This window comes from Onychostruthus taczanowskii, unplaced genomic scaffold (genome assembly GCF_017590055.1).
Source record: "Onychostruthus taczanowskii isolate IOZ18803 unplaced genomic scaffold, ASM1759005v1 scaffold149, whole genome shotgun sequence".
In the NCBI taxonomy this organism is placed as follows: domain Eukaryota; kingdom Metazoa; phylum Chordata; class Aves; order Passeriformes; family Passeridae; genus Onychostruthus; species Onychostruthus taczanowskii.
In genome coordinates, this window is record NW_024498674.1 from 258,404 (window position 1) to 276,281 (window position 17,878).

The 17,878-nt window shown below is 41.9% G+C and overlaps 1 protein-coding gene across 8 annotated transcripts in view; it reads left to right on the forward strand.

Annotated features, from left to right (window-relative positions):
• The first annotated feature begins 13,543 nt into the window (after window positions 1–13,543).
• Window positions 13,544–17,878, forward strand: part of SEMA4D (semaphorin 4D) — a 101,489-nt gene continuing 97,154 nt past the window's right edge. For 5 of the 8 annotated variants that reach the window (XM_041398445.1, XM_041398447.1, XM_041398439.1 and 2 more), the window contains exon 1: window positions 13,720–14,086. The gene's annotated coding sequence lies outside the window, so the exon portion shown is untranslated. Of the gene's footprint in view, window positions 13,647–13,684; window positions 14,087–17,878 lie in introns of those variants that run through there. The other 3 variants (XM_041398440.1, XM_041398444.1, XM_041398442.1) reach the window with 3 other exon arrangements.

Here is a 17,878-nt window from a genome sequence, read left to right on the forward strand (position 1 = left end):
GGGTAGTGCGGGGGATGTGGAGCAGAGGCGCCAGCATTCAGACAGCCCAAAAGCGGTTCCGAGGGGCCTTCTGGGCAATCCACAAACTGGAGGTGCCACGGACCTCATTTACCCCTGCAGCTTGACCTCTTACACAAATTAAATTATTGAAAAGGAGAAAAATAGAAATCTCCCTACCTTTCTCCAGAGACTACGTACATCTCTGCAGGGCAGCCAGCCAACAACTGCACAACATAGTGCACATCTGCCTTGGAGATCTTTCTTTCTCATTTTGGCTCCCAAAAGAACATGATTCACAAATGAAAGGGCACTTTACCAGGCTTACAGCACATCTCAGAGGAAATTCAAAGTTTTTATGTCTAACCGTTGTCTCAAAGAGAAAACTCCCAAAACCAAAATGTTATATTCTTAAAATTATAGAAAAAGCTACTTTTTGCCACATCCTGCCTTCATGAAAGCAGCAAAGCCAAGAGCAGTATTTTTTGCACGCTGCAGTGTCTCCTTGTTTCATAGTCTAAGCTTCATGAAAAAAACTGTTTTCTCCTTCTGTAACAGATTCTGGACTCACTAAGCATGCAATTAATTAAAATTATATTTATTAATGAATAACCATCTTCATTCAAAAGAATGCTGTTATGGACCTCCTCTGAAAGGGTTAAAGTGATTTTTGGCTGCTTACCACTTACTGTCAATTTGCGTAGTTAACCCAGCAGGGATAGAGGAGTCAGGCTGGGAATAGCAGTATGTTTCCAGTCTACATCAAGGATGGAAGCCTGACATTGTATAAAGTAAACAAAGATGGAGTACTGCAGCATACTTATTTTAAGTAAGGATTTTATCCCGTTTGAGCAAAAAGGATCAAGAATGTTTATGAATAAACCATTGAGTGCAAATACTTTAGACTCCACCATAATAGGCTAGAAATAAACAAGAGATTTCTGTAATATTAATTCTGGTTTAAGCAGTAACTGTATGCACGCTGACAAAAATTAAATTACACAAAAATGCTTTGTGTGGGAACACGTACTTCTTACCATTTAATGGTGCTGCATAAATAATATCATAATATAACTGCTTTCTACAAAACCTGATCACACATAATTTCTCCCAATTTATCATGCTGGTTCATACCAATAAGTTCCCAAAGGAGCAGCTTTATTAGCAGCAAGTATTGATTTCTGAGCTCAGACTGCATCTTCCTACTATTACATTTCACTTGAGAAATTAAAATGTTTCTGAAAACTGGCAGTGAGGTGACACACCACCTTCCTGGCAAGGGAACATTACAAAGCATTTACTGCTGTCAGCGCCAATTCCATTTACAAGTTTGTAGTGCATGGGAAACTTTTCTGCATTACTAATGAATAACAACTTCTGAAAGATGGGAAATTAATTTGATAAGAAGCCAACCAAAGCCTTGCAGAGCAGGATAAAGGCATCCAAGAGGAATGCATAAACAGGATGGCTGAGTCGGCAGGGTAAAGCAGGAGGGCTGTCAGAGCAGCAGACTTTCCTAGGAGAGGCTCCTCAAGGAACAGTTTCCCTGAACCCTGAATGCCACATCAGCAGGGCACTGATTTCACACCCAGCTTCACCTTCTGGCCTTCTCTGTATGGCCCTACTCACATCACTAGAGCAGTAGTAGGTCTGGCAAGAGTCAGGAAGGTACTGAGAGCTTCCGACCTCCCTAATTAACTCTTTAGTCATTGCAGCCCTTGATCTTTCTAGTATGGCCTGTCTTCCTTGTACTAATCCCTGAAATCAAGAGAAGTGCTGACAAAAGTATAATTACTGGGGCTGCTGTTTTATGGTATGGAGCATTTGGTGGCAGGACTACTTGAAGGTGTTTCTGTTCCTCTTGCCTGCCCACTGCTTGCTTCTGGTGGGGAGACCACTAGAGCTGCTTCGTTGGGAGCTGCTTGAGGAAATGCCCCAGCTTAAAAAAAAAAGAAACCTGCAAACAAACAAACAGACACCAAATCTGAGACAGATCCATGTGTGTGAAGAATGAAAGCTGATTTCAGGGGGGAGACCCAGAAGCAGGGCTGCCTCAAGCTTGGTTCATTTCCAAACACTTGGTAGCCTTAAACATATGAATATTCAGGGAGATTTCTGCTCTGGGAGGAACTCGTATTTTGTATGCCAGGAGACAGCCATGGCCAGCAATAACATTGCTAGCAAATGTGGTAATATTTCCATTAAGAAGATGTGTTTGCATCTGGGTTTGGCTAGGATAGCTTTATGCCCAGAGAGTTATTAATCAGTGCTCCTTCCTTTTGATTCTGCACTATCAAGTCTGATTGGTATTTTTGTGTCCAAGGTTAGAGACAAATTTATTGTTTTTTCTTCCTAATACCATTACAGCTTTGTCATTTTGGCTTTGTGAGATACTTTATTTAATCAAAAAGGAAAAGAAGGGATTTTATTTCTACAAAGACTAGCAGGAGGCAAGAGCTGGTATTACCAAGCTTTGAGAACAGTTGCTATCAGGAAAATTATTCTCCAAATGGAGGCTGAGGGCACTGACCACAGTAAACTGAACTGTGACATGTAATTTCATTACTTTGGCTGGGCTAAGCTGCCTAAGCTTATTGCTGCCTTCAGCAAGTTGGCTTGCAGCCACAGTGGAGGGATGTAAAAGGCTTGAGGGTTGCTACAATTTTCTCAAGTGCCTAAAAAGTGTCCAATTGGTCATTAGCTGATCACCTTTTGGTTTAAACAGATCACAAACTACTGTGCTCTGAAAACACACTGGTTAGGCAGCATTGCTGTTATAGACTTGCTCTTGAAGAATTACCACACACACAGGAAATCTGTTTGATTCCCACATGTGTTTGGTTTTCAGACTTACAGGCTCCATGGTGGGGTAGGGGGAAAACCAACAACCAAACCATCATTAATTCCCTTGAGCTCTGTGCTGCATTATTTTACTCTATGCAATCCTTTGTTCTTCATGAGGCTGTATATACCAGTACAGCATTTCTTCTCCTTCCTGACTCTTTGAAAGTAAGAGAGTAGGATGAATAACAATCTTGCATGGTGGGTATGCATATCTGTCTGTAAACATTTATATGTGACTTTCATGTCTGTGAATTGTGCTGGGCAGATAATCATGAAAACTTGACAGACTCTCCTTCAAAGCAGAACTGTGAGAAGCAATTACATACCCTTTGAATACCAGCTGGACAAGCTTCCCACACCATAAAACACCGTATTTAATTTTGAACCTGGAGGAGTTGCATCCTGCCATCTTTACTCTGTCTTCAAATAAGATTACTGCACTGTGCTCCAGGAAAAAAACCATGATGCTTATCATTTGCACTAGCTGCAGAAAACCCTGGCTGAATTCACTGACCTCTGTGATACACAGGGTAGGACTGAATGATCAATCATCTTTAATCCTTAAAACCTACCAATAGAAAGAGGGAAGTGCACAGCTCCCTCCGATATGTTCTGTTCTGTTATCTCTGGCAGAATCCCTAGTATATAGGAATCTGAGCTTTGTAAACTGCCTCATAAAATCCTGCATTTATCACCGATGTTAGTATTGGGTGTAACTAAACCAGCATGGAGAGTGGTTTAGCAACATGTACGAACAGGAGCAAGCAATGCAAATCACAGTTCCTGCAATTCATTTCAAGCTGTTCTTAGAACAGGGAGGAGCAATACACAATAAAGGGTGAAAATCATCAGTTTTCTCCTTTTTGAGCTTTTACTTCTTGTTAATTAATTCATACTGTGAATTAGTTCTGGTTGGTGGATACATTTAGGTGTTTTGTGAGTCTGAGAGCATGTCCTTACCTCCATTCACATTAAGAAACAAGCACAACAAACATGCCTATTGACTGGGCATCTGCATTTGGTCATTTGAGAAATGTGTCACCATAAAGGTCACTTGGATGCCTGAGGACAGGAGAAAGGAAGGTGTAAGTGTAGAGGCCCATACATTGCACAAGGGCTGTCAAGAGACAGGAGCTATGGACAGGCTCTTTTGCACCCCCATAAAACCTGCTACTCCAGACACTACTGACAGCAGTGTGTTTACTTTTTTTTAATCTCAAGGCATATACTTGCGCTCAGTCAGTTTCAAATTATCATTAATCAGCACTCCAAAACCACTCTGAAGTCTTCACATACTCATTGCTGTAAGCCAGTCAGCCAGAACACAGGAAAAAAATCTTGTGTGATTTAATTTCCTTGGTCTGAAACATCAAAAGGAGTGTTAACTATGTGGAGAAAAATCCTATTCTTATTTATCAGGACTTAAATGCATGTTTTTAAATCACTATTTGCATTTTTCCTTAAGTATATGTCCAGATAGCCACTGGAAGAAAAATTCCTGCTTGAGTGCCAGCTACACCTCTTTATGATAAAGCGACTGGCCAAGAAGTACCAGTAAAACCCAGAATATGATAGAAGTGGAATTGGCAAAATTAAGGAAAAAACTGTGAACATTCTAAATAATGGCATTTTCTTATGTCATTTCCTTCTATGGGAAACCTCTGCAAAGAGGGCTGTGTTTGCAGGGATTTTCACAAATCCTGCTGAGAAGGGAGGTGTTACCTGGCAGGAACATGTTCTCATCCACATCTGTACTTTTTGCTAAAGATGAAGCAATTTGCCCTGAAACTTTGTTCCTCCATATCAGGTCAGGATTTTACTCAACTTGCTGTGGTGCCAAGCTGAGCTGACAGCACACTGCTGACACTTGGAAAAGGGAAGAGAGGCTGTGATGCTATAAAACCCTGGGAAAAAGGGAGAAAGGTAATGACACCAAGGGGTAGCCGAGTCTCTCTTGTGCCCACAAAACGCAGCATCGCAGAGACAAGTTGTCTTGCATCACCCTCTGATCAAATTCAGCTGATGATCAGAGAGCTGGGAACAGTTGAGACCATCCCAAATAAATTTTTGTCCAGACTAACATTTGAAGACCATGAAGAGGATGGTCTTTCACTTCTGAAGAGATGAGCAAGTACCATTAAAAGGCCCAGAAAGGGACCTTGTGTAAATTCTATTTGCCTTCTCCACTTAATTGAAAACAAAGTAATTAGCAAGATTCAACAAGGACACAAGACAATAATGCCTCACAACTAGGACATGGTATTAATAGGCTTAAAATCCCCCAGAACAGCATTTGCTTACCCCGTTTTTAAATGTGTTAAATAAGTACATTACATGAAACTTTAATGATACATGGTACAACTCCACATTGTGCCACCAGTCCATTGCATTGAGATTGGAGATAATTTGGTTTCTCAACTTGGCCTACTGTACTGCTGGCATTGTTTTCCCCAGCTCCTACCACTGGTAATTTCCTGCACAAATGGGCAATCCCAGCCTGCCTTTTGAATCCGTATTTAGATTTTGGAAGATCTATCACTTAGTGTTGGTGAAAGTATCTGTTATTTTTGCAAAAATAGCAGGCAGCTTAACATGTCTGGGTTTTGGCTTGGCTTACTTCTTTCTTTGCTTCACACAGAGACTCATGAGCAGCTCTTTTGATGCCATTGGCTTTTTCAACATTACATACTATCTATTAATTTCATACTACCAGACTTCCTTGGCTGTTATGTATAAAATAATTTCCAAGTGACTAACTCGCAGACAAACAAACAAATGAGGTTGGGCTCTGGACCAGGTAAGGGAGCACCAGCCAGGGAGTCTGGCACTGTTTGTCTTTGCCTTAAAATGGTGGGACTTCATGCGGAAAGAAGGCAGGAGCATCTGTATGAAGTGTGACAGTGAGCAGAAGGTGCTGATATGATTCTGATCCCTGAAATCTATTCAGTCAGTATTTGATTGAGCTATTTGTGTAGCTGCAAGGTCAAAGAAAAAGTGGGCACAGAAAGAAGTAAATACCATTTCCTTATCCTTTTTTGTAGGGCCATTTTTTGTTGTAGGGTATTTTTTATCCAATAAGGGAGTGTACACACTAGATATAGCCTGAATATACAACGCAAGCAGATTTTCAGTGACTCTCAAAAGCATTGCTTAAAAATGTCTGCCCCTAGGCATATCACTCAACAAATCCCAGAAGCTGGAACTTCAGACCTACCCTAACACTGAAGACATATAATAACCAGAAACAACAGGCCTTGAAAGCAACTTCAAAACCCTAGGAAGTCTGGGAGTGAACTTTCTTTATTGTTCCTAATTACAGAATATCTCTTATCTTTCTCCTTATCTCAGTGGAAAAACATATTTTAAATATGAGAAACATATAAATAACAGGCCCAGCTAAATCATTACATTTTCCTGATTTTTTTTCTGATCTTGTTTTCTCTACCTCTTTTTTTTTTTTTCTTTATCTTGGCTACCTCTTACTAAAAAATGCTTGCTTTCTACTTGACTCTGCTTTCTCTATTTTCATTCCTAAAGCCAAAACAAAGAACAATGGCTATCAGCTAAGGTCCTTCATAATTCCTTTGCTGACATTTTTCTTAGCCTTCTTCTTACCTCTCTTAACCTAAAACAGAAATGTTAAGCCTTAATCAAAGGGTAAACATGATGCTCTCCCAGTTCTTCTAGTTTACTCCTAAGGTTAGCAGCTATAGCTACATCATCCATACCTGATGGAATGCAGCAAGAGTAAGGGCTCCTCAGCAACAAGGTATAAGGAAGAGATTCCACTTTTGCCCAGGACATAAGCCCAAATGTGCAGTACAGCCCCTCCCATGCTCCTTCCTGCCTCCCCTGTATGCCAGTGACCATGCTGTGGCAGAGGGAAGACAGACCAGTGTTTGGGCAACAAATCACGTTAATGTCACATAAAAGAATGCAGCTAATAGGTTTTACTTAATAGTTTTGTCAGACTCAGCACAGGTAAATTAGTTACCAGGGCCCAACTTCTGAGTGCACAGGGGACCGTAGCCCACATCTCTGACATCTCTGAGATGTAAACCTGAGTGACCAACAGACCTCTACGGTCATTATTTCCTATCACACTTCATTACCCTGAAGACTACCAAGAATTTTGGACACATCCTTTTTCGCCTTAGAATTTCCCTAGATATTAAAGCATTGCAAATTTACACCAGAAAAATCAATAGAGCAGTTGTTCCCAGATAAATGGTTAATGAAATTGTGTCATCTGTAACTGAATATATGTATTTTTTTAGTGATAATTAACAAGCATTAATTTTCAAAATAAGAAGACTTTCAGGATAAAAACTTTTGGCTAATGGATAAAAATTTTGATAACTTGGTAATTTTAGTTACAAAATCAGTGTTGAATCACAGACAGGAACTGCATCTCTTTCGTTGTAAGTAGTTTTTGTTAAGCAATGGAGAATTTTCAGGATTATATAAAAATAATCCTAACTTGCTCTGCTATGAAACTTTTGCTTCCTCTTCTTCCCAAACTTTTTTTTTTTTTTTTCTATACGGTCTGGCAGTTTGGCAGAAACACAAGTAAAGAACTTCTAAGGAGGGGAATGTTTTAGACAGATAAAAGACATCTTCTCCTGATAGCCAAACCTCTTGGTGCACTTTGAAGGCAGTAATCATCAGTCATTGCATTTTTCTTTCCCTTTCAGGGAGAACAGCAAGATGGAGGTACTTAAAATTACCTTTTAAAATAATCTTTGTGAGTCTCTTGTCAAAGACTAGCCTTGGTCCCTTCCAAACTATCTTTTATTTTTCCTTTTGTTACTCACTGGAACAGAGCTCTGTGTTCCCAAGAGGGTCTTGAAAGTAGCAAATTGCTCATATCAGCTTAGAAAAACCCATCCTCTCCCTGTACTGTATGTCCTTTTATTTAGTTTATAATAGTGAGGCAATTGGATCCTTTGCTTTGTTCTCTATAAAAAGTAACAGAAACCTAATAGGAGCAACCAGTGGAAAGGAAAACCTTACTCTAGGGCAGGGAAAAAATGTCCCTGTGACAGACATGACACTGGGAAATCATGACCTGGTTTAGCTTCAGCTAAAGAGGTGGTTATTAGGGCAACTTACTTCAAGAAGCAAGTTACATCAAGTTTTTGCATTCTTTGGGAGTGAGAAGGACAAGGGATGCCAGAAAAAAAAAAAAAAAAGAAAAAGAAAAAAAAAAACGCAAAAAAAAAAAAACCAAAAAAAAAAAAAACCAACAAAAAAAAAAAAAACCCCAAAAAAAAAAAAAAAAGGCTTTGTAAATGAGAGGAAAGCAGTCTGCTTTCACCTTTCATTTACAGTATATTTCCACTGCTGACTTCTCATTTTGTGGATTCATGGTTGTCTGAGTGTTGACAGGAATCAATTGGCTTGTCAATACCTGAGAGAGATGCCCTGTACAAGAACAGGAGCAACTATGAGATATATCCTTTATTATTAATATTGTTTTTCTATCAAGGTTCAAAGCTGGGATTGTACAGTTTTTAGCTGGGTAACACAGCAGAAGTTACAGTCACAGATAGTTACAGACATTGGTACAGGTCAAAGAATCCCACTAGTCTTGTGATCCTCTCCAAGTGAACTCTGTGTATGGAAAGCAACTGAATGAAAATGATATTCTGATTGATAAAAAGGCAGACTCTTCACTCACTACTGTGGTGATGCATTCCCCCCTTCTCAGAACACAATATGATCTGAGACATGCATAGAGACAGGTTTGTGGTTACTGTCTTTTACAATCAAGTTTGTCAGCAGAAAAATCTCGTATAATTCCACTTCTTGTTTTTGTAAAGCATCTTATTAAGTTATGAGACTAGAAAAAGAAGTAAGAAAAACAAGAAAACATAATAAAATATTGTAATAATGCAGGCAATAAAAACATCCGTATAGGAAGTACAAGCTTAGTATAAAGTTTATAAATGTCTCAACCCAGTACTCTCAAACCCTACATTTGCTTTTCCTGTATTAACAACAGAACAATTTTGTTACCTCTCTAGTTTCATATTTATTCATGACTAGCATGTTACCCCACACCAATAGTTTGATATTGGTATTATACATATGAAAAACATGTAATCAGAAATAATTCCTGTGATTGGTGACGACTCCATTAAAGAATTTTCATTAATTTGATATTTTTGGAAATGTAATCACAGTTTCAAAAAACATTAAAACAATATATTGAGTTTTAGTTTCTTCATTATTCTTAATGTACTGCATTATTAATGTTGCCTGACCTTGTCCCCTGAGGTAAGCACTGCTGACACCTTTTTTATTATTTTTCTCATTAATAAACATGTGCCTTCTTCATTAGCCCATGTATTTCTTCCACCATGTAGAGTGGATAAAGCGTCTTTTATCATTCATTTATTATTCATTAACTGCTGATTTTAAGTCTTTCCATGCCATCTTCCTACAAAAAGACCATTGGAGCGGTTAGTTTCTTAATTTTGTAACCATGCACGTAACTTAGCTGTTTGTGTAAGAATTACAGGTCTGTATTTGGACACTGATAACTGAAAACACAAAATATTTGTTGTTGCTGTTTTGCCTAGGAGCAAAGTATGTTACTAATGTAATTTGCTAGTAATATCTCATTTTAAAATACAAATGCTGACCCAGCACACCAATGAGGGGAATCCCTACCAGTTTTGCCATCCTTCCCTAAATTCACTGTGTCCCTTATCTGTTTAGCAAACTTTTTAACAGGCTATGCTGTGAGACTACAAATAACTCTATGGTTAGACATTAAACTACAATGTAGCTCCCCTAAATCTGTTTTTCCAGATTAGGAAATAAAAAGAAAAGGAAAATATTCTCTGTGACTTTTGTATGTTCTTAGCCACACAGATCCACCAAAGGCAGAGAAAAAGACCTTCTGCCACGTCATCCAGACATGCACTTCCCCTACTCTACATCATCTAAATGCAGATGTCTGTGTAGCATTTACTTAGCTCCCTCTTCTTCTGTCTTAGGCATACAAACATGGTAAATACAGGGACACTTTTAAAGTCTCTGAGTGTATAATTGCCATGTTCATCCATAATGATATAGGAAGTGTTCAGTCTGAAGAAACCCAAAAAACCCCAAGGTTAGGAGATAAAACCCCTTGACTATTATAATTTAGTTTCACTGCCTCTGTAATTGCAAAAGTGAAGTCAATGCATTTTCTCTGCCTGATGGGGAGGATACAAAAGTAAAAGGTCAAGGCTTTATCCATCTGTGGCTCTGTCACTGACTTAGTGTATAATCTTGCATAAATCACTTTGAGCTGTTGTGTATCAGGTTCCTAACTAGGACAGTTAATGGCATCTTCTTGCTCTGCAACTAATTTTAGGTCTATCTCAATTCTAGTAGCTTAATAATATTTATCAACATTAACTTATTGGACAATGCTTTTAAATGCCTTGTGCTTATTTTTCTGTACTAATGTTTCCAAAACTGTTTTTATTGTCATGATTGTAAAATGTACTTTAAATCCTTATTTTTATTATTTTATTTTCCCACAATTGGTAGTGAAAAGGGATTTTTGTTTAGCAATGTGTGCTGTTTTCCTCTAATGCTGGCTTACATCAATGACAAGTGATTTGAAAAGTCATGCCATCATAGCAATATAAAGGTATAGCTTGAACCTTTGACTTTATTCAGAATTGTTCACAGTTGCATTCATTCAACACAACTTTTTATTCTTTTATTCCCTCATCCATTCATTCTCTCATGCACCCTGCTATTCCCTGCATTATGTATCGGTTTGCAAACCTCTGGGCATGTTCAATGCCCTTTTCATTGACTTACTAATAACCTACCACCTGTTCACTCACTCACTCTTGGACAGATCTGCCCTCGGTCTCAGATCTGGCTTCTGAGACACTTTTGGTCTCCTCTCAGACCCTACTCTGCTCCTGTATCTTCTAACCTGTAGCTTATTTGTTTGTGAATTTAATTAAGAACTGCAGGTTTAAGAGCACCATCAGTTGTTACAGCTCTCTTTAACCCCTTTTTCTTTCTTAATTGCTTATTTATTTTTCCTGGCACAGATTTGATACAGCTTGCCTAGACTTAAAATACCCGTTTGTATATTCAACCTCAACACACTGTCTGAAGTAAGTGTGTTAGGACTCAAGCACTCTTTACATACTATTACTTTGCAGAAAGCATTATGTGTCCTTTTTAAAGATTAGACTTTATTATGCTTATAGTTGAGGTTTTTAAAATCATGTTTCCTCCATGTCCTTGGAACACCCATTATGGAACTGATGTGGACATGTATTAATAATTGTTCAGTATATGATCTCATTGCCACAGCATGCATGATTTGGAAGATTATTATCTCTTTTAGGAAAACAAAATCAGTTATAATTGCCATGAGGACCAGTGTCTTTAGCCCTACACAACTAGTTCACATACAACCCAGATTAATATTACAGACCTCTGGAAAACCTCTCAAATTTGTGTCAGAGGCCATTTGTTTTTTAGTCCTGTGAAAGACATGTCTTCTAATTGTAACTAAAAGGAATTTTCAGTGGTGCAATTCATGGTACCAGCTGTAAGTTCCCAACTACTACTAGTGTTACTACTAGTGCTACTACTAGTGTTTTCTTTTTCTCATCAAATCCCATTTGGTAATATATTCTTGAAAGAAGGTTCTAAATGTGATTGAGAATCTGCCATTTCACATATCAATTCCTTGTTTTACCTCCAACCTTCACGTCTGGAAGACTGTCCAGGTTTTGCTGAGAGTGGAGACTGAAAGCTACTTTATAGAAATTAACAATATAATTCTTAAAAGGTAATGACATATAACCTGGACAGAGTCAGAAATAATGGATATTTTTTCTTTGTGCTAGCCTTTGCTCGAGCTCCCTTGTGCTCCCAGTTTTTGGAAATCTGTGTAGACTTAAGGCTTCATGGGGAAACCTGACAAAATCCCTGTGATTTTCCTACTCAGAGCTAAGAACTGCCCAAGCCTAGATTTTGTAAAATGAGAATTAAAAAAGCTTCTTTGTTTCTTCCCTTGGAATATAATTTCATAGTTGTATCCCTCAGGACATGCTTAAAGTCTTGCCTACACTAGAGGGTTTTGCTAGCAGATTAATACCAGCAGTCAGTTCCAGTGGAGATGCAAGTTAATCTTCTGACGGTATAAATTACAGCAATTTCCCAGATACAATATGATAAGGATTTTTTTTATCATTTTCAGCAAGGATTTTCTGGCATGGGTTCATTTGATCCTTTCATTTATGCCCCTGTAAGACTCGTCAGAAGTGGTTCTCCCCTTCCTTGCAGACCATGGCTTCTCAGCCCCTCCTGCTCCCTGCTGCTGCTGTTCCCCAGAGCTGGGTATGACCACTTTCTTCTCCATGCTTCATATCCAATGTTTTGATGGCATTATGGCCCTCTTTGATGCCAATGGTGTGATGAACACTGGTTATCTAATGTTAAGCTGGACTAAGTTACATCACCATTTTGAAAATGTAGCGCAGGAAAACTCATTTCCCACTGTTTACCACACAACAAACTGCTTGCTGGCTATCCTAGTACCCTCCATCAGATGCTACCATTTTGTAGACACTGAAATATCAAGGTTGCTTTGCGTGTAACTTCCTTAATCTGAAGTTATTATCATGTCTCCATGCTTTAAGAGGCTTGATTTCCTCTTGACATTATTTCTTACCTACATTTACCTTAATGTGAAATATTAGAGATTGATTAGCATGCTATTGTAAAAATACAGTATTGTGTAATGCTGGAATTTAAAGGTCAGCCAGTAAAGCAAGTGTTAATATCTGACAAACTAAATATTTTGTTCAGTCTTGCTTCAATGACTACTGCTAACCAAACAATCTCAAGACACTGGTATCACCAGTTCCACAGCAATAAAAAAACCCAAACCAAACCCCAATCCAAAACCAGACACCCATGTGTTGATCCATGTCATTCATCTGAACATTCACACCAGGCGTGCAAGGACATGATGATAATCAATAACTCATCAGTGACTCAGCAGAAGGATCGCAGGTGAGAACTGTGCATTTACTGACCTATTTTCTAGACAGAAGTCCTCCTTCTATCTACCGCCAAGCAGTCACCTAAGCGAATCTATGCTTTTAAGGTGCAATAATTCCAGTAATATTTGCTTTCCATACGAGTTATTTCATTCCCATGGTACCGAGAGGCTGGATCGCAGGTGCGGTTTTCCCTGTGGTCTGCGGCGAGCGGATCCATCCTGCCCGCGACGAAAAGGCGGAGGAGGAGCAGTGGAATGCGACAAGTGGCACTAGGTGCAAGGAGCAGCGGCGGCTCTTGCTCGGCCCGGCTGAACTGCGGGACACCGCACCTGCTTTCGGTACAGGCACCTCGGTGCCTTGCCAAGCCATGCAGCCCCAGGTGGCGCGGGAGGAGCCGCTCCGCCGGCGCCGTGACCGGGCTAATGTCACCCGGCGCCGTTACCGCTGCGGCCGCGCCGCGGGGCCGCTGCCGTTAACGGGGCTGCGCCGGGCGCGGGGGAAGGGACGAGCAGGGCGGCTCAGGCCCCCGCCAGACACCCGGGAGCGAGGGCCGGGTCCGCCCGCAGCCCCGCTCGGCCGCCATACTGCGCGGCAACCCAAACTTGTTACACACGGGCACCAACTCCTCCTCCCGCTCCTGCCCCTCCCGCCGCCGCCCTGCCCCCGCCGGCGCGGGGAGGAGGGGGCTGCGCCGGCCCAACCCCAGCCGCGGGGAAGGCGCCGAGGCAGACGGGGGCCGTGCGAGGGGAGCTCCGCAGCCCCCTGCAGGTAGGAGCGCCCGGCGGGGCGGGCTGTGCGCCGGCCAGGGAGGAGGAGACGGCGGCGGGGGGCGGGCGGAGGGAGCAGGAGGCGGCGGCGAGGGAGCGGTTGGCACTGGGGCAGCGACCGTCCGTGCCCGCCGCGCCTTCTCCCGCCGAGGTGGGTGCGGGGCTGGGGGACCCGGGCGTGGGGACGGGCGGCGCGGCCGCACCTACGGAACGCAGTCCGTCCTGCCGCCTGACAGGGCCCGGGCCGCCTCTGGGTTCGGGCGGGAGGCAAGGGCGCTGGCAGCCCCCGCCTGCGACGCGGCCGGACCGAGACGGAGAGGAGGGGCCTCCAGCTGCAGCAAATGAGCGAGGGCTGCCAGGTTTATAAATCTGCTTTTCCTACCACCGCCCTCGAGCCCCGCTGACTCCGGCGGCAGCGACCGCTGGCTGCGGCTCCGCCAGGTGCGTGCCCGGGGTGGCGGTCGGGCCTCCGCTGCCCGCGCTTGCCGCACCTGCCGCGGAAGACGGGGGCCGGGGGCGCGCCCGAGGGTGGTGAGGAGGGAGGCGAGGCTTTTCGCCTGGTTGAGAAGCGGTCGGTTTCCAAGGGCCAGCAGCTCAGGTTGCCAGGAGTGTGTCCGGGCGCTTCGGGGCGGCCGCTGTCTGCTCGGAACCGCCGTCCCTCACTGAGCGGAGAGTAGTACGCGGTACGGGTGCCTGCTGTCGGGTGACCGGCTGGATGTGTTCTGAGGAGCTGTTATGTGCGGCTTTATTATTTTTTACTGTCGGGAGAGTTTAAATCAGGTCTCCACAGAGGTGCTGAGTTTGCAAGGTACTGGTGAAGAGAGTTTTCTGTCCCCATTTGCCCCTCAGCTAATTCTCAGGGAATGTCTTCACTGCTTCCCGGAGGTGTGGGTTGTTGCATGGTATTTTCTGCTTATACAAAACTACGCATCATGGGCGTTTAAGGGAGAGGGATTGAGTGGATGAATGCAGCCGTGGTAACTTCATTGTTGCAGCTCCTTTCTATTGCGTGACTGCCTTTAGCAGGGAGGGGAGTAGGAGCTTGATCCTTCCCTGGTGTAGGAGGGAACCTGATGGATCTGTAGGTTGAAGGGATTTTTCAAGTCTGCTATTTGGTTTAATGCTGAAACATTTTCCTATCTTACTTCATGTCTTTATTGTCATGTGCCTCTTATGGGGAGTTAGTTCGGCTGAAAAATGTGAACCATCACCTTAAAGTTCGTAGCACCCAGGTATTTCTAGTAACTCTGGAAATCAGTGTAGTAATAAACCTCTTTTTTAAAGAAAATTAGAATTCTTACAGTAATTAGCACACGTCTGTTGAGTACTTTATGCCCATCGGACTCAGAAATAGCTACTGATCTCATACTCCCTTTTGGATACCTGTATGGAGGTTTTGTTAGAGAGCTGTTTAATGACTTCTTTTATTAGAAAGAGTGCGAGCTCAGGCAGTTACGCAAGTGCGCCTAAAGGAAGCTGTGCTGGCTGCATGGATGGCGAATGTGGAGGTCGAGCCGGAGAGGGAGTATCGTTTACAAACTGAGTTAGAAAGGGACATTGTAAGAGAGAGCCGAGTGGCTCGTGTTGGGGGAAACACAGTACGTACCATGTTCCCTGCTGTGCAGGGAAGAGCGTTTGTGCAGCCTGGGACGACCTGGATGGATGTATGGATGGCCACTTATTCTTTCCGGTAGCAGGGATGAGGTATAGGTGATTTCTTCCACTGAGGCAAACCGGTGGCATGGGAATGTGTTACTGCGTTTATATTCTTAGAGAAAAAAAAAAGGCTTTGTAAATGGGGAGCTAGACTGACAGATGAAGTCTGTCCTTACTGTCATCTCTTGGCTTGTAGAGGAAGTATTTCACCATTTCTCCCCCTTCCTGTGAAGCACTTCGTATTCCTTTTTCGATGGTCCAGGATTGCTATAGAGTCTGCTGACAAAAGCTGCTTATATTCATACCTACCAAAATAGGTCTATAGCTGGTTTTTAAATTTCTCTCTCTTTTTTTTTTTTTTTTTTTTTTAAGAAACAAAAGCCATTGTAGGTAGTGAGGAGGGTGGTAGCTACTTCCACAACAAATTAAGCATTTGATCTGAACGATTCTATTTCGAAACTCTAACACTGATTCATAGGTTTTTCTGAACACTCTTAAGTACAGGTGCACCCACAGACTTAATACGCTGTGTTGTCATCTCTTTGCTGGTGTTATGATTTTCTCCTCTCCTCCCCCCATCCCAGTCCCTGCATAAACAGCTATTACACTGAACACTTGATAACCTTTTCTTCTTAACCTTGCATGGATACAGCAGTACCCTGCCAAAATGTGTGGATTTATACCACTAAGAGGTCCTGCAAAAAGAAGAGATGTTCTGGATGCCCTGGCACATCCCATGTTGGCCTGCCTCCTGAGCAGCTGAGCCTCAGAGTTCCCTGCTTCATGCAACCTTTTGCTGAGGAGGAGCTGGAGAACTCGAGAGGATCTGTCATCTGCTGAAGGCCACTTGGGTGGAGTTAAAAGCTGCACTGTGCTTGCTCTGCAGCACACTCTTGTCCTCTCTCCCAGCTGTCTTAGGGGGTGTGTGCCAAATGAATGTTTTCATTTTAAAATACATTTTCTTAGCTGTTTTCTTGCAATGAAGCAAGTGGGAGGTCTCTTTCAGTCATGTCAAAATCAATTCTTGTTCTGGGCTGCTGGCATTAGATGTAATACTTTCATATGTCACCTAGTTTGAAAAGGTGTTGGATAAGTCGATAGGTGCTTGTGCCATAATCTGATTTTTAAGGATGACTTTTCTAAGTGGGACTCTAAATCAACAGAAATAAAATATTGGAGCTTTTGTATCAGAGTGATGTTATCTTGGAGCTCCACCGATTGTTTTGTTTCAGTTTTGGTTTTCTCCAGGAAAAAGGGATTCTCAAGCTAGTTGTTACAATGGGGATTTTGTAGATAACAAGAATATCAAGTATTTCCCCTGAATGTTCAGAGGTGGTTACTTATCCCATGTTTTACTGTGCAGCGGTAATGAAATAATTGCCAAAGTTGACTAACATGTCTTGTAAGCCTCCAGTGCTTCCAAGTGTTGGATCTTGTTGAATTCATATTCTGTGATTTAAATGAGTTGAAAAGTAGCTTCTGAAGGTATATGATCATGAAAGCATTATTCATGACTGGGTGTTGATCTACTATGAATCTTACTAAACTAAAAATCAAGTACTTGTACACATGACTGAGACAATTTCTTACAGTGTTTTAAATTCTAGGTAGCATGTAGTAAGGTTGTAGATTTAAAGATGACAACAAAAACAAGTAAAGCCGATAGGAAACTTTCATTGTGGTAATATTGAACAGTTTGGTGGGGGAGTGTTCTCTGTTGTGCCCTATACTCAGTTGCTGTATGCCATGTTAATTAACTGAAGAAAGGTATGCTCATTTGGGAACCTGCATAACAAACAAGGAGCTGGGAACTGCTTTTGGCTTTTTGTTTGGTTGCTTTTTCTCTGAAGTTTTCTGCTTCCTTTTTTCTAACTTGTAATTACTCTGATGATAAAGCAATGTTTTATAAAGCCTTGATCTGGCTTTGCATAGTAGTCCTGTGCTTGAGTGTCTAGGTAGATAAGTAAAAGAAGTGTACTGAAAAGAGTGAGAGAAGTCCCACTTTACCTGTGGCTTGAGCTTGGGAAGTTGAAGCAGCTGAAGAGCTGCTTTTCAGTGGAGCATACCAACTGGTTGAGGACCAGAAGGAGCTTGGGAATGCCAAAAGGCACTACTGAAGCTTCCATTTGCAGTTAACTTGCCTGTGTGTTGATACAGCTGTGCAGGCTAGATGTGGAAGCTGTTTTAATTGTTTTCCTTCTGATATGATGGTTTTGTCCTTGTTTCATGGATGAACTGATGAAAGGAACCAAGAATTACTTTTTCTGTTTTGTAGCTCTTCAGCTACAAAGAGAAAAAGTAGAACCTCCTATTTCAGACTAATGTGTGCTGTCATCCTGGATTGGAAGTTACAGATCTTGCTGTCCAGAACTGGATTAATGAGGTCTTACATTTAATTGTATTCTGGCCAAAAAGCTTTAATATTCTTTTATCTGCCTGTAAAGTTCCAGGATTACAAAGGTGTGTTTAGCTTCTGGATGTGCTGCTGTAGCCTGCCTTCACCATGAGGGAGGATATTACCTGATGTGAGAAGTGTGTTGAGCTCCTCTTCTGGCCAAGAGCTGCTCTGTTTCCTCC